The sequence below is a fragment of the Chaetura pelagica genome, unplaced genomic scaffold (genome assembly GCF_000747805.2).
Source record: "Chaetura pelagica isolate M959 unplaced genomic scaffold, ChaPel_1.0 scaffold70, whole genome shotgun sequence".
Lineage (NCBI taxonomy): Eukaryota > Metazoa > Chordata > Aves > Apodiformes > Apodidae > Chaetura > Chaetura pelagica.
Window position 1 is genome coordinate 4,204,874 of NW_009952265.1, and position 15,957 is coordinate 4,220,830.

The window sequence follows — 15,957 nt, forward strand, 5'->3', positions numbered from 1 at the left end:
GGGCATTAGCATGCTAAGCACTGTGAAGACTTGGACAAAGTGTTTGCTCTTGCCTGACTGAACTGTGTCTGAACAAGCCAAAGGGGAAACAGGAGATGAGAATTTGACCCAAATTACAGAACTGATTAATAGCAAACAAAAGAATCAAGATTTCACGCATTTAACCCTAATAAGCAGTGGATTTCCCCTGTAGAACATGCAGGGCAAACAAAATACTCATTTTTTTTCACTTTCTACAATGTGAATAGGATATTGGATCTTAGGTGACACAGTTTTGATCTCTTTGGTTTTGCCCCTTGTTTTCAGTCTAGTTTCCTAAGGAAATAAAATGTGTGTAGTCATGGTGGGCATGTTGCAAACTGTAGCAAAACTGGACACAATGTATTAGTCTCAAAGAGAATGTAAATAACGGATTTTGGTCTCAAAGGTACTATAATGCAAATGTAAAAATAGGGGGACAATTCTAGATGCCAGACGGTAGTCTGAAAGCAAGTAAATTCATGTGATAGAAATCATGGTACCTTTGTTTTGATGTTAATGGAACCACTCACTGAACTCTTCAGTTAGGTTTTAGAGTTTTCCTCTGCATTAAGAAAATTAGTCAATAAAAAATGTCACAAACAGATGTCATCATAGAGACTGCCCAAAAACAACAAAACGGAATCTTATGAAACAATGCAAACATTAGGAACTGGAGATTAAACAAAGAAAGCCAAATACAGTATTATATATAACAAAAGAATGAACTAGAACTGCTCATGCATGGATGGCATGTGGATCTTTTTTCAGCCTGTGGGTATCATGTTCTTCATGAATAGCGCAAGACGATTCACATTTCCTCCATGCTTCAGCAGGTAAGACTGGTGGTAGCAGAAAGCCCTACTGCTGTATTCAGAGGAAGAAAGAGGAAACAGAGATGAAAACTAAGGTGAAGCTATGTTCATGATTGAGGAGATTTATGTCAGTGATCTCAGATGTTATACTTAGGCAAGGTCTACTCAAAAATGTCAGTGTAGACAAGGCTTGCTGAGGCTCAGGGAAGGCAGTGGTTCAACTTATGTTAGAATATGAAGTTTGAGCATCTGTCTCATGTTGGAACTTACTGGCTCCTTACAAGCACTGCTCCTCTTCCTAGCTGGTGAGATACCCTGACAAGAGTCTGTGAATGAAGTTGGAGAAAGGATACATATATTTCATGTGAGTGCTGTTGAGCAGGTCAGAAATTATCTTTCCCTTTCTAAAACAAAGGTTCCAGTATAATTCAGTTGTCCAACCTCACTAATGTGAGCAGCCTTCAACCAAACCAAAGCACACAATTTCCATTTTGTCACACAAATTCATTCAGCACGAGCATAAAACGGAAGAAGAGAAGCAAAAACTCTGACTTTTTTGCATGGGACGGGCTAGAAAATGTTTTTATTCTGGTTGAAACAGTTACAAATACAGACAATGCTGATTGTGCAATCACTGCAATTACATGTTTAAAGTGGGTGGTACTTTCAAATAGTAGCAATACAACTGCAATGAGAGGAAGTGATGTAATAAAGGAAAGGTGGAAGCATAAGTCAACAGCACATTTATGATGTGTTTATTGGATTAGGATGAAATATTTGAGAAAGGAAAGCTGGTTCTTGGTTAAGATATTAGCATCAGATTTTTTACATCTAAATTTAATATTTTGCTCTTCCACAACTTTCTTTTGTGACTTTGACCATGTCATGCAGTTCAGATACAGTGAAACACAGTGTTGACTAGAAGTTATGAGCAGTAACAAACCATTTTAGGTGTTTGGCCAAGGTGAAGAATGCAGAACCCTTAGTTATTCAGACAGACAACAGGCTGCGTTCTGAACTGGAAGCCATTGAACATTGTTAATAGCAATTCCTTCTGAAAGACTATATCTTAAATTACATCACCTGAGTTGCATAAATGGTCTCTGTTGAAAGGAGATGCTTCTTTCATTTGAGGTTCTGGAATCTCTCCTGTTTGGTTCTGGCATGGTTTCAGTAGCAGGGGAGGGACCCCAGAGGTGACTCCTGCAAGAAACTACTAAAAAGCTCCCCCAGTCCAGGTGGGGAGCCTCTAGAGAGATGACAGATGCACCTCTGTGATTAACATATGAAAAAACTGATATAAAACCTAAGCAGAGGAAGCAGTAACAAAGAGCTGTGCTGGAGAGGTGAAAGACAGTGCTGCGGTGAAGATCCGGAGGTTGGCGAGGAAGAAGGGGGACGAAAGTGCCCAAGCAGAAGTTTCCTTGCAGCCCATGGGGAGATGGCAGGCTCTCCCCCTGCATTCATGGAGGAACATGGTGGAACATTCCCTGAAGACACCAGGAGGGGTGAATATGGACTCATAAGGACTCATGAAGAAGAGGTTCATGGAGGACTCTCTCCCATGGGAGGGACCCCGTGGGGAAGCAGGGGAAGAGTATAAGGAATCCTTCTTCTGGAAGAGGAAGGAGCAGCAGGAACCACCAGACTGTGGACTCACTAAAAACCCCATCCCCTGCCCCCTGTGCTGCTGGGGGGAAGGAGGCAGAGAAATGGGGAACAAAGTGATTTGGGCCCAGGAAGAAGGAAGGGGTGGGGTAACATGTGTAAGCACTGTTTTTTGGTTTATCTGTGTCCTGTGTTAATTTGATTAGTGGTAAATTAAATTTTTATTTTTCCTCAAGCTGAGTCTGTTTTGCCTGTGACCTTAGCTGGTGAAGAACCCTGCTTGCCCTTTGTCTTGACTCATGAGCTTCTAGTTGGTCTTTGTCCTCCCCATCCCAGTGTGTGTGTGTGTGGGAGGTGAAGTTGAGTGAGCAGCCATATAGTTGGTTCTTTGTGGGCCCAAACCACAACATCTCCTCAAGACAGATTCTCTTAAAAGTGCAAGGAAGTCAGCACTGTTTTTGTAATGCAGTTAAATTCTTGCTCAGATGCCAGGAGCACTCATAGTGCTCTAGCCTTTGTGGTATCATTGTATGAGATGCCTGGGTTCAATTCCTTCCATCATCTGTGGAAATTCAAATCTTGCCTCAATGGAAAAATGTTCTAAATATCACGCTATAGGATACTTAAAACCAAAGGGTGCTCTCATTCTTTTCTATTCAATAATTAAAGCACCTTATATGCACAGGTAATGCACACAGCAAACATTACAAAGCAAGCTACCAGAACACTTTCTTGGGAAGGGGAGAAATTAGGTTCCATTTCTGTTATATGTAATATTTAGTAGTCCTTGGATCAAGCTTTTCATGCAACATACCCAAAGGAGCAAATAGTCTATGGATTTTGATTGTTGGGGGCTTACTATACTGTTCAGAACCAGAGCTTTAGATGCCACGAGACTGAGGAAGTAGCTATGTCAGGGTATAACGAATTTTAAATTTGATCTAAAGAATTTGGAATACAAAATACTCTATGGACAGAGATTAATCTAGCTGAACCATTAGTAAAATCACAATGCTGGTAGCTCCCTAACTGCCTCAGGCTCTGTGTGATTAACTGCATTAAAAGTATGAAAAAATCAGAAATTACCACCATATCACCATGGAAGATAAAAATACAACTGACAAAGGTATAACAAAGATAAACAGCTTCAAATGGAAAGATTCCCTTAAGCAATTTTTCAAAGTATCCAAAAGATTAAAATAATGAAGCTTGCAAAAAGCATAGCATTTAATCAGTCAAAAGAGAGCACAAGGAGTTTGTATAGTGGGAAGTTTTTGTTGCTTTTCAAGACATATTCCATAAACTAATTGCAGAGTTCTTTGAATAACTGTTGTCTTAAATAATTTGCCTTGTGAGAGCCAATGAGAAAGATGAGCTACAAAGAAATAAAAAAGGAAAAGGAGATATTTGCAGAAAAGATAAAAATAAATTTAAAAAGCCTCCAATATGTTCTGGTCTGTGAAAGAGAAGGCACATGATTGAGATGAGCTTGTTAAATGGCTGAAGTGATCTCTTGAATTTCTGCTTATCCCTGATGCTTCCAAAACCACTGATATTAGAGTTCAAGAAACAGGAGAATGAGGTGAATGATGAAAGTACTGTTGACGGATACAAGCAATGCTTGAAAATGTGGCTGTATACTAACTTAAACTGTATATAAGTAAACACAGGCAGTTAAAAAACCCCATCAAAACAAAAGAAAAAATCAATGAAATAACTATGTGGCCTATGTGGCATACCTAACCATGTTCTGAAACCTACACAGCTCCAAGAGAACAACTTCCTACGGAAACAGGTCAAACACTAAAATTGTATCTCTTTATCTGAGCATCATCACCACAACTGTTACCATAGCAGCCACTTGGAAATTTTTTTGAACATATGAACCTAGCTTCTTATGATGATGAGCAATGTTGTAAAGTCAGCATGGCAAGTGAATGCTTCCCGCTGGTGGGTCAGATTGAATCCTTGGTAACTAATGCATAAATACACTGTGTATCAGAGAAATCATAAAAGCCCAGTAAAAGACGCGTAAGATTCTGAATGTCAATCAGCAATTACTCCTACAATGTGCTACTATCTAGTTTTTGCTACCAATCCTACAAAAAAGCTGAGAGATCTACAGACCTATTTTGTTTAAGAGCTTGTACTACCTTTTCATTATCACAACCACAGACCGAGACAAAAGCACCTAAATAACCTTCCTGCCTGAATAAAAATAGTTTGCACTTCGTAAAATAGTGATTTAAATATCACATCTTAACATGTCCATTTAAGCACAATTTTCCTTCTTGTAATTTCTCTCCACTATGGAAACACACATGAAACTTCATTCGCATTCTTAAATAATATTCCGTAAAAGATGCTGAGAATAATAGTGTTTGGCATGTTCTTAAAAGCGATGTAAAACAATCTCCATAAAAAATACTAGTTCAGTTACTCTGACTCATTAGCTGCACAATTTCTTTACAATGTTTTCCCTTCCTCCTCTTTGTTTTCTGACCTTTTAAAGATAGATACCACTAAGATTCAACTCAAATTTAAAAATATGCTTCTATTTGACAAAGAAATAGCACACAACAATTTTTTTTTTTAGCCTGTGAGTCATCCTGAACAAACATTTATAATCCTTCCTTTCAAAATTCCAAGGAAGTGATAAAATTGGACAGGTAGATAGGAAGAGAGAAAACACACCCAAACAACCACTTTTCAGGTGAAATAGAATCTCTGACTTTCACTACCATGTTATTTTCAGTTTGTCATAAGACTTCACTGTTCATGTTTATATCACAGGATTTTAAAAGCTTTTGTGTTATGGAATGGTACTGTTAACTCTTTTTTACAGATGATTGAATGGGCAAAATAAAAAGCTGCAAATTATCAATTTTGAAAAAACCTTCTCCTTGAGGCTACAAAAAGTTTTGTATACTTTATCTAACCCTCTTGTATCCTGACTACCAGAAATCTTAGCACTAAAGGTGCTCAGCATGTCTTGATGATTGTGCATCATTTTCTAAGTTAGATGTTCACAGAGACACCTATGATTAGAGATTAAGTTTCTGAACTTAACGATGTACTTGAGCTAGGGCTTTACAAGAACCCCCTAACCTCTTCAAGGAGCTCCTAAAAATAAGGATTTATTTTAAACTAGATTAATTTTTAGCATATGAATTTTCAGTCTGTCCCGGTTTGGCATTTTAAAATAAGAGTGGGTTTAAATTTGCTGAATATTTGCCTAATATTTGCTGAATTGGTGCCTAAATATCTTCAAATTATGTGATTAGTGATAAGATACTGAACATTGATTTTGGTATTTATTCACAATCACATTCTGTTCAGTACTGCTATAGCAACTCTCTCTGATTAAAACTGAAGCCAGCAATAGATAATGGTTCTAATTCAGAAGAGTGACAGTAATGCTTGACAATATTACTATTTTGAGAAGTCCTTTGAAACAGAAAACTTTACAAAGAAAACTTTACAAAAACTTCACAAAACTTTACAAAACTTTACTGAGAAGGTAAGAAGGTATAAAACTGGGAGAGGAAAAGATCTGAGGAGTTTAGGAAAATTTGTTTCATTCTAGGTCTAAGTAATTGACATTTCCCTGTATTCATTTTATATTCATCCACAATGGACCAGTCAAGGACCAATTACCACCAAACAAGGTGGTAATTATTTCTCTGCTTATTCAAAATTTTCTTTATTGAATTCATGTTCCTGATCCTGTTCCCAACATGAGTTATTATTATTATTATTAAGTGTCTATTTAATCCAGCAAATTGAGGAACAGATTTTACATTCCCTTTGTGTAAGTAAGAGTCTGACAGTACCGATATAGGAGAATTAAGTATTCTCCTATAAAAAGTCTGAGCACACTTTTGCTAGTATTTTAGTCACCCACCTCTTCAAAGTATTTACTCTATTAATTTTTAATAACTCTAAACTATAGACTGGCCAGTGCTATCCTGATTATATTCTTCAGGGACAAAGTGGAAATTAAACAAAATACTGTTGTGTGTAGCAATTTTTGTAAAGAGCTTTGAAACAAACGTTTTTTTTCTAACTAGTTTCAAATATGTTATGAAATATCAGTTCTGTTCAACTGTAATGTGTCAAATTCTTCAGTCAACCACCCTTCCTTTTGCAGTACATGTGGAGCAAAATGCCTTCATGTCAAGCCATAAGTACACAGACTAACAGAGAAAGAAGAAAGCACATGAAAGTCATATGGAGTCCTAGAAAGATTAACCTTTCTCTTCATGCCTACACATGGCTGATAAACTCAGTCATTGCAGCCAACAACTAAGACTATATATTTTTTTCCTTTTACATAATGGTCAACTTACTGTTAATTCTTGTATCAACAACAGAAGACAGAAAGCCCCTGGCAGCCACTGCTATTGTCTGCAGCCACACTGCCTTTAGTCTTAGTCCTGTTCTGCTTCCTTCTGATCCCCCAGCTCCCGTGAGTTGCTGGAATGGGTGTGAGGGAAGATGCTCTCCCTCCTCTAACTTCCCCTCTTCCCCAGTGTTCACTTCAAATCAGCACAACCTAGCACTTCAGGGCTAAATCCCCTTGGAAAAGATTCCTGCCCTTCAGATGAGATCAGAAAGGGCAGAGAAACACCACTTCCTACACACCCACATCCTGTGAAACCCCTGTCATTACTCCTCATTTCTCCTCAACTAAACTGTCACTCCTGCTTCTTCACATAATCCCTACCACTGATTTTGTCACTGCACATAACAAGGGCAGAATCATAAATGCTGACCTTCAACACTGTAGCAATGAACTTAAATTTTGCCCACTCAGTTTGGAAATTTTGAAGCAGTTCTGTCAGAGACAAACCACTTGGAAATAATGTCTGTTTATTTCCAGCTTGAAGGAACACTGTAATTTTAGCTATTTGCTAAACAGAAAAATTCTAAGTATTACACTAAAGAAACCCCCATCCCCTACTTCTGCGAACCAACTTTCACCCTGTGATACTTTCAAAGGGATTGTTACATCCACAATAATCGATCTGTGAAACCACTTTTAAAAGGTTAAAACAATACACTTAATACTTCTCTAGTGAGTGGCCTCTTGCCTCTTGCTGCTGACCAAGAGATATCCTGTAAAGGAAGTAGCTAATCACTGTCTCTTTGGAAAATGTTTACAAAGGGACGTTTGGGATGATGTTATCTACATCCTCTTTAAGCAGCTGTTTTGTCCTTTTAAATTGGTTGGTGAATCAAAAAGAGGGATTATTGGTAGTATTGTTATGCTTCTCCTTTCTGTACCTTGAGTCTCACTGTTTCTGGACAGTAGTTGTTTCAAGAGTACCAGATGGTTTTCACCTTATCTATCCATATTTTATACACAATGCTCTTGGACATATTTATAGTAATAAAAAAAGCTTTCATCTTTCCCTGATGCCAGAATTAAATATGATTTTGGCTTTAGTTATACAGAATACAGGTTTCAGTTGGCAATGCTGTTGTCAGTTACTATTTCGGGACAACAATACTATTACCTTTCACTGTATACTGCAGTATCATACTGTATTATCATAATAGTCACCATAATAGTCACACCGTGTGCTCCTTCTGAAACAGCTGGACGTTATTGCAAGGTAGGCAGATGATCCTTCCAGGCAGATGATCAGTGCTTACTGTATTTCAGCAGTATTCTTCTAAATAGGAAAACATTAGAATTTTTAACCAATAGAAAGGCTGAGATATTACTTGTAGACTTAGCCTCAAAGCCACACAAACCAAAGTATGCTTCTACTTAGAAAAATGCCACCAGCTAATAACTTTTTCTGACTAACCAAACTTGATGTTTTTATATGTTATCTAGTTATATGTTAATTGCTTTTCTTACTGGAACAATTATTTTAGTCCACTAAAATTTTAGTCTTCCAGATTAAAAACAATTAATAAAAACCACAACAAACAACAAGATCTAACAGTTTCAGTTACACATAGCTGACAGTGCAAGACTGTTGCATATCAGCAGCTTGCAAATTATCTACACAAACAACTAATGATAAACTTAGGCATAGTTCTTAAAGTAAAAGTTACACTCTTTGATGACTTTAATGTCCATTAGGGAGTTCAGGGTAAAAACAGAAAGATAAATTAAATTATTAAAAAACATAAAATATCTACATTTTCCTGGACTGGCTCACTCCATCTTGTAAGATTTGTATGAAAAAAAAGGAAAAAAGTGAAGAAGAATTTGGCCATCCTGGGGAGGACTCATCTCTACTCAGAATCCTAACCAGGGTTCTGATGAAACTCAGGTACTGATGCACTGTTTGCACTGCCTCATGCATATATCCATCTATCAGAGCCAAATTTCCTGGACTGAAAGTGAACCTCTCATTTAGGTTGCAATATCATACACTCACATATACTGTGCATCACTGGAATGTGCACTTTCACAAGCATAAATATAGTTACTTTCAGAGCATTACTGAGCAACTGGATAAATTCTCACCAACACAGCTGTAAGTCAAAAAAAGACTTTATCAATCATCTTCATGAAGTTACAGTGAGATTGTTTTTCCCATTTAAAAAGGGGAAGCAAAGGCACAAGGGAAGGCCACAGAAGTTGAGACAATTAGAACCTTTTTCCCAAAAATCTAACTAGCATTACTCAGTATTTTGCATGATCAAAGTACACATTCTTCTTTAATTTTCACTAGTGAAAGTTCAGATTTCTGCAATTTCTGCAGGTAAAAGAAAGCTCAGGCAGCATCCAAAGCCTGAGGAATACAGCCAACAGTTCAGCATTGTTACTGGAAGAGCAAGAGTCTAGGAGAGTCTGTAGAAGATGCACAAGCAGCTTTCAAGTATGTCAGCCCTCAGATCACAATTTCACTTCCACAATCCTCCTTCCCTAGTAAGTGCAAGCCACCTGCCTTCTATAACCAAAGCAGCTGAAAATGACAACTCCAATCGCTATTCCTCCTTATTTGCCTCTACTACATATTCATGCTATGATCTGAATGGAAGCAGAGCTGCTAGGAAAGAAACTGTACCATGTTTCATAGTTAAGGGCAATATTGACACCCATACACACAATTAATCTCCTCATTTTGGAGTATACAACTCTTCAAGGGCCATCTCTATGTGGTAACACTGTCATAACTGCAATGGCCGTAAAGACACAGCCAAGACAAGATCTATAGATAAAGATAATACCTTTTATTAGGCCAGATAGTATAATACAGGAAAACATAGACAGATTTCCAGATGTTGCTATTTTTAAAGTTTAGTAAAGCTTTCAACATAATTTCCTACAACATTCTTGCATTCAATTTGGGACACTGAGGTCTAGATGGGTGGACAACTGGGTATTGATCTAGTAAAAAGCTGTTTGATTGGTTAGGCTCAGAGAGTATGGCTTTACTCTAACTGGAGGCTGACAGTGAGTAGCACAGGGGTCTGTCCTGGGATTTGTCTATTTTAACAACTATCAACAGTCTGGAGGAGGTGTCGCAGTGCACTCTCCTCAAGTTTGCATGCAGCATCAAACTGGGATGACAATTCAGTACACTTGAGGGCTGCCATCCAGAGAGATGCAGACAAGCTGGAGGAATGCAGACAAGCTGACAAGAACTTGTAAGAAATTCTGCAAGGACAAATGCATAGCCCTGCACCTGGGAAGGAAGAGATCCTTGCGTCAGTGTAGGATGGGGACTTAAGATCTGGGGAGCAGCACTGCTGAAAAAGAGGTGGAGGTCTTGCCAGGCAGCAAGCAGCACATGAGCCTCTAGTGTGCCCGGACAGCAGAGAAGGCCAACAACACTGTGGACAGGGACAGCAGTCTGTGGGAAGTGACAACACCACCTCTGCTCAGCATTCTAGGCTGAGTCCATTTCTGGGCTACCAGTACCAGAAGGACATTGACAAACTGGAGTGAGTTCACTAGACAGCCACCAAGATTGTTAAAGGCTGGAGTGCTTGCCCTGAGAGCAGGTGCTAAGGGACCTGAGCATTTCCAGCCTGAAGAAGAGATGGCCTTAGTGAGGATACAATAGCAGACTGACTGTGTTTCCGAGACGGTTACTGAGAAGGAGCCAGGCTCTTCACAGCAGGGCATAGCAGGAGTATGAGAGACAACAAATAAATAGAAACAAGAGAAATATTTATTGGATATAAGGATTTTTTTAATTATTTATTTTTTTAACTTTTGTAAACATGAGAACAGTCAAACACTACAACAGGCTGCTCAGAGAAGCTGTGCAGTCTTCACAGTTGGAAGGTTTCAAGATCCAACTGGATAAAGCCCTGCCCTGGGCAAGAGGTCTAGTACCGCAGCCGCCCATGCTTTGAGTAGGAGGCTAGACCCTTCCAAATACAGACACCTTGTGTTTATGTGATTCTCTGAAGAAACCTTCTTCAAGCCTACTCAAAACCTTGTCTTTTTCTCACTGTACCAGTTGGTCTGATAAAAGGTGTTGCCTTTACCTGCAAACTATGTCTTGCCTATAATTTCCAGACTAAAAATTACAGATGTTTCATCAAGTGGCAGCATGTTTACACCTACATAGATTGTTACTAGGACTGGACTCATTCAATCCATCCCACAGACCTTTGGCACTTGAACTGACAAAATGACACACAGTAGCTGTAATAATCAGCCTGGGTGTTCACTGCCGAGTCGTGAGGAGCCCAAGGCTGGCAAATAACCTAAGAAGTGCTCTGCCAAAATCTAAACCCAGTGAAACCCAGGTACTCCATGCTCTACTCTATGTTCTGACAATTTTCCTAGCTTTTCCTTTTCCATGAATTCTAGTCCTGCCTCTTTTCCCAGGATGCTCAGAAAGGTGGTGGAGCCACCATCCCTGGAAGTATTTAAAAGAAATGTAGATGTAATGCTTAGCGACATGATTTAAGCACTGAACTGGTAAATTAGGCTATGGTAGGGGGATTTAGGTTATGGTTGGACTTGATGATCATCAAGGTCCCTTCCAACCAGGATGCTTCTATGATTGATTTCACCTTGTCAGTTCAACACTGACTGCTGAACACTAAAAGGTTTAACAGAAGCAGCCCTTACAAAAGAAATGTCAGTATAGAGGCAGATTGGATAGGAAGATCTCTTAGTAGCATAGCTACTAACTTTGTAAAATGACTTGCGCATAATGTACACCAACGTATGGTCCTTAGATGTAAGAAGGCAGTGGCTACTGGGTGCTCTCAATTCCTTCTATTCTTGCAGAAAAGCTGGAACCTCAGAGTTACCTTATTGACAACCCAAAGCACTCAAATAAGATTTGTCCATTCTTCTAGAACACTTAGAGATGTTTAAAAGGAGGATTCACTTTCTTCTCAATTTATCCACTCTCCCACTCCTATACTCCTACACTTTCAGGTCCCATTCTGCAATCATGAGTACGATTTTTATTGCCTTCCACTTAAAATGAAAGCTGTAGTTGTCCAAAAAGTCACACTAGGACATGCATCATTGAAAAGAGATACTTGTGATAAAGTCACAAACACTAAGACTGTTATAGGTCACATTGCTTCAGGAAGCAGGACATTCCATTCCTGGCCACTAAGGCAAAGGTGCATCAAAAGGAATATAGCAAGAGAATAACCATGATAACTCATTGTGGTTATCAGACCAAAACCTTAATTAACACTACAACTTTCTGAAAATAGAAATGTTTGATAAATTAGTGAAAATGCCCAAAGCCTAGATTATCCTGATCAAAAGTTATGACCTGAGCTTGGAACGAAACACTCAAAATGTGACCTGGTTTGAGCCAGGATGAAGCCAATTTTCCTTTTACTGATTTTTTTTTTTTTTTTTTTTTCTTTAGAGAACTCTGTTTTAACTAGCAGCAAGTTCTCCAGCTAGTGGACTGATAATGCTGGAATGTTTATGTTAATACTGAGACACCACGGTCACTTTGTTCTACTTGTTGAATCTGCGAACTCAGGTGCTAAAGGAGCTGAGGAGTCATATCTGCAAGTGCTCCGTAAGGAGGACAGGACTAGACGGACAGCAAAATTGACCAAAGTATTCCATTCAGTATTCCATATCTATTTAAGCTTGGTGTAAGGTGAAGGATCACAGAAGTCAACCCCCTTCCTTTTTTGTTTCTCCTTTCTCTTCTACCCATGGCCAGCATCCAGGGAGGACTCAGTCTCTCCATCACCATTGACCCCCAGGCTCATGCATTCCTGACCCTCACAGCTCTCCCCTCAGCTCCTGTCTGCTCTGCTGCTCTCTCCAGCAGTGCTCTGGGACAATCTGGAACTGCTCACAGCTCAGGAGAGTGTTGTAGGAGTTGCTGGGGGTGGGAGGAGGCAATAGGGATTTGCATATTCCTACACATACATGTATATATTTGTACATATTTTCTTTTATCATTAGTCTTTGATTAAATCTGTCTAGTTTAGTTTTCAATCCAGAAAGTCTCTCTGTTATCTCTCCTTTCCCCACCTGGGTGGGAGGGGGGAGGGGATTGAGAGCGTTGTTGTCACCAATTAAATTGCCGATCCTGAGTCAAACCATGACAAGCTGTAACAGAAATTAACACTCACATCAACAAAAACTGTTCTAACAGCTATAAGCTTTAACTATAACAGGGAAGTACATTTAGATGATGCCTTAAACAGAGCTCCTATTCCTATCAGCTGACCATACTGGATGGCCACACCTTTGGTGTAGAACAGGTCAGATGACACAGATTTTTTCAAACGTATTTGCTAGCAAGCCTTCATTGGCAACACTTTGTTAAACCAAACAATTCTGATTACTATCTACTTTGCATAACATACGTTGACTTTTCATACAGTGACACTTCCTAGGGGTCCACTCACTCTCCTTCTTTCCAGCTATGATACCATGCTTCTTTTCTGGAATTGCTTCTTACACTAGATAGTCTGGCTTGCCTTTCTAACGCTGTCTACTGACTCTGCCACCTGTCAGCAGGAGGGGACCTTCTCATTCATTATACCATAAGGACACCAAAAAACTTTAGGAATTAGGCTGTAGTTTTCCAATGATCTATGTAAAACAGATCTCAGTGAAAACTACTGGAATAATGTGTAGTCTTGCTCTCCTGTAATTGGCTGTGGCAGAAATTGAGCTAATATGAGTGGTGAAATAAATTAAATAAATAACACTGTATGGCAGAATGTGTTTCAATTTTAGTTGGGTTGGGTTTTTTGCCTTGATTAATTTTTCTGTGCAACTCACCATGTAGTTGTACAAGCTCTATTAGTTGGCGTACTGTAAAGTACAGGAATGTGTGACCAGCAGGATCAGGGAGGTGATCCTGCCCCTCTACTTGGCTTTGGTGAGGCTCCACCTCGAGCATTGTGTGCAGTTTTGGGCACCACAGTATAAAAAGGACATTGAGGTGCTGGAGAGGATGCAGAGACGGGCAACTAGGCTGATGAGGGGTCTGGAGAACAGGTCCTATGAGGAGAGGCTGAGGGAGCTGGGGCTGTTCAGCCTGGAGAGGAGAAGGCTGAGGGGAGACCTCATTGTTCTCTACAACTACCTGAAAGGAGGTTGTGGTGAGGTGGGTGTTGGCCTCTTCTCCCTGGTGACTAGCAACAGGAGAAGAGGAAATGAAGTGAAGCTGCACCAAGAGAGGTTCAGATTGGATATTAGGAAAAATTTATTCACAGAAAGAGTGGTGAGGCATTGGAACAGGCTGCCCAGGAAGGTGGTAGAGGCACTATCCTTGGAGGTGTTAAAAAAATAGGCAGACGAGGTGTTTCAGGAGATGGTTTAGTGGCTATGGGTTGTAGGGCAGATGGTTGGACTTGATAATCTTGAAGGTCTTCTCCAACCTTGATGATTCTGTGAATGGGGACCCAGGAAAAATGGCAAATTAAATGAACTTAAAATATATATGAAAGAATAACTTAATGAAATTATTTTCACTCCACTTCAAGGCCAAGCTAGGTTTGTGGACTTACACTAACTTGGTGGGAGAAAGGCATATCTTGGAGAAAAACAGAACTTCTAAGATCTGGTTTGTGCTGAGGCAGTAAGTTGGTCCTTTCACTTGGTTCCAATAAAAGCCAATTTATAAGTTACTATTATTGCAAGTTCTTCCAGAAATCTGACCACAAGAGCACAAAAATCCTGGCTGAGCATGTTCCCTTGGGAGCAATATGGCCCATCCTAGCCATCATCATCTTGCAGCTCTGTTAGCACAACTCCTTTGGATCATAAATTGCATTTTAAAGTAATAATATATGGATTGAAGCTCTTGAGAGCAGAGTATCTCGCATTCCCACGAGCAAATCTCCAGTCCTCTGATGACAAAAAACAGGCATGAATCTATTTTACAGCAGGAAACCATTTCATCTGAAGAATGTCACATTCAAGGATCAGTATGTCAGACTGCTGTGTGGGCATGAAAATCACAACTGAATTTTTGTTTGACATTATGTACTCTAAAATTTACATATTTACCTTCTGACCACAAAGCCAGAGAGTATTCTTTCTGTCAAACCACCATTTATTTGCATGCGTACACATGCACATGAACTTCTCAAGGAAAATGTGTAAAATAAAAAGCAAAGATAGATGGGATGTACTTCTCAAAAGCAGAATGCAGCCAGGAGACTGGCTTAACAACATAATATCACAGACCACATGACCACTGGTCTTGGATCTATATTAATATATGTGTTTCTTAAACCACAATGACCGTCGAGCTCTACACTAGGAATAAGCTTAAAACGTACCCAGAAGAATGGCACCTACTGAATCACTGCTGTGATTTCCAGGAATATGTCGGGTTTTTCCTTTTATTTGGAGGTGTTTAGCAAAGCAAAGGCTGGGTTTGCACAGCTCCTGTTGTGATAATGGTAGTCACCACTGCCTCTGAGAAAAGGCTACTGAGCTTGTCCTTTGCAAAACTGATCACTGTGGAGACCTAAAGAGAAATGTGCCCTGGTTGTTGGCAGAGAATTACTTTGAATACCTGAAACTTACCAGCTAGTCTTAAAATTACAGTAAGAGTTTATGAAACCTGTCTGGATCCCGGTGCGAGGCACAATGGCATGATGATGCCTAAGTAATTTTAAAACATAAAGTGAGCTCTCAAAATAAGCTGTTGACAAGGCAGGAGCTGAAGAGCCCTGTGACCCAGTAGTTCTGTACTGTGCCATTGAATCTACTTCTCAACAAAAGACCATTTGGTCAAACAGAAAGTTACAGGATATGGGGTGAGTTTGCTGTTTCTGATTTTCTGCTTTGTTGACAGGAAGTAGTTGTCAACACTGAGTTGGAAGAGTTCTCTGAAACTCGTATTTACAGTAGAAGGACCATGAAAACTAGAGGGTCCCCTTTCCTTGCTCTGAGATTAAACTGGAGGGACAGCGTAAGGTGCGAGTAAGCACAGAGGCTTTAAAACAATCGTTCATGTGGAACCCTCAGCTTTGTGCCCCCAGCCCAGCATCGCGCAAACGCTCAGTGCCAGACTCACGTACCCGAGGGAGCAGGGCGCGTTCCTGCCGCCGCAGAGCTCGCCGCCCGGGCTCCCCC